The sequence below is a fragment of the Fragaria vesca genome, linkage group LG6 (genome assembly GCF_000184155.1).
Source record: "Fragaria vesca subsp. vesca linkage group LG6, FraVesHawaii_1.0, whole genome shotgun sequence".
NCBI classification, from domain to species: domain Eukaryota; kingdom Viridiplantae; phylum Streptophyta; class Magnoliopsida; order Rosales; family Rosaceae; genus Fragaria; species Fragaria vesca.
In genome coordinates this window covers 26,607,393-26,609,177 of record NC_020496.1, presented here as the reverse complement: position 1 = coordinate 26,609,177, position 1,785 = coordinate 26,607,393, and the positions used below count along the sequence as shown (strand labels likewise).

The 1,785-nt window shown below is 38.1% G+C and overlaps 1 non-coding gene across 1 annotated transcript in view; it reads left to right on the top strand.

Moving 5' to 3' along the window:
• The first annotated feature begins 1,104 nt into the window (after window positions 1–1,104).
• The window catches only part of LOC101300835, an 8,633-nt gene continuing 7,952 nt past the window's right edge, over window positions 1,105–1,785 (top strand). The window contains exon 1 of the transcript XR_185006.1: window positions 1,105–1,329. This is a non-coding gene — a transcript (uncharacterized LOC101300835). The remainder of the gene's footprint in view (window positions 1,330–1,785) is intronic.

Here is a 1,785-nt window from a genome sequence, read left to right as displayed (position 1 = left end):
TAAAGAGTTAGTGAAATTGTTTTTTTCCTATTTACATTTGAGAATTTTGAACTGATGATATGTATTTACAAGATGAAGACTGCTATCATGGATCATGCAGAGGAGTAAATAAAATGACAGCCCTTGAAGTTAGCTGACACATTTGTTATTTTAGAGAAGATCAGGTAACTCTATATGTACAGGTGTTGGTTGTGAGTCAAAATGGAACTAAAGAAATGAACCATGAATTTTGGAAATGTGAATTATTGGTGCTTTGATTAAATAGATAGTTCTTAGATTTGCTCAAATACTAAAGTGGTGGAACTGATGTTTTGATGCTAAAATGTTACTTCCACTAGTGTAAGATAGCCAATTTTAAGCTTATTAAACAATTCCACTGATTCGCAATCATATACTGCTCTTCAGCTGGTGTTGATATCAAATTTGATCGATTACCTCACTGAGAGGTATGCCTGCAGTAACGAGTGCTCATAGATTATGAAAGTTTAGGTAGAGAATGCATTTTAGAATTATCAATAAAAGAGACTTGGAGATTGAATGACTTTTGGGAAACATAGTATGCAGTGTCAATCATGTTTCGAATTTGAGGGGAGTAAAACTTTACAACAATTATCATTTTTAGTCGAATTTGAGGCTTAAACTTGAAGCGTGCAATAGCAACCGCTCTTACAATTTTAGATTGATATTTTAATCTATTATGCTCTATATGTGGAAGCAGTATTCTGATGCACTTATAGGATGTGCAATGAGTAGTGTTTGTAAGTTTTTTTAGCATTCCGTGATGATTATTAATACATTATGTACATTTGTGTTGCTGAATCTTTCCATCTCTTTCCATTTGTCTATAACTTTCGTACATCTTTTTCAATATTCAATTATTACCCACACGTTTTTTCCTGCAGCAGCGGGAGGGGTTGTTGGATAGTTTACTATATATCTATTCTTTATACTACTGTTTATATTACACAGTGTTTAAGATGGGCTTGGTGTTGGGCCTGTGTTTTGGGCTGATTAATTCCGGATTTGGTTAACTTTCCACCTGTCCCTCCTGCCGCCGCGTGTCTCTCGCTTCTATTTAGTTTTGTTTTCGTCACAGAGGAACTGAAACTCATCAAACTCATCGAAAAGAGAGACAGAGAGACCCGAAAGAGAGAGGGAGAGCAACGCAAAGTTAAGCTATCCCATTTCCGATCTCAAGTGAATTGAGTTTGATTTTACATGTTAAAGATCTTTGTTTCCTCTTCACCTCAGAATGAAATTCCTTTCTGATTTTCATCTACTGTTATGAGCTCTGGAATACCAACTTAGTTCGACCCGTTCCAATTTCCGGTGAGTCATGATCTCTTTTGTTATCTTAATTAACTCGGTATTTGGTTTTGATCTACCACTGAAAAGCACGGCTCCCCCCAATTGAATAGCTCTCAAGACTTGCTGCAACAGATATTAAGATCCTTTATTACTTTGAAATCAAAACTTGACAGCTTTATTGATACTTGATAGCTTTGGATATGCATGGTTGGCCGTTGGCCTGTCTTTTATAAGCATATATAGATCGAGATGATCGATTTTCGTTTACCAGGAGATGAGTAATTGGATATATGTGCATACAGGCCGGTTCTGAAGTGCGCGTGTGCACTTTGCTTAAAGTGCGCACGTCCCTCCGTTCACCACCGTCCGGCGCCGACGATGACGCGCCTCCACCCCAGAAGACTCCAGCAGCGTTCCTGACCACTTTCCCTCCCCGGTGAGTCTGTTCTTTTCCAGTTTTCTGGCGAGATCACCCAA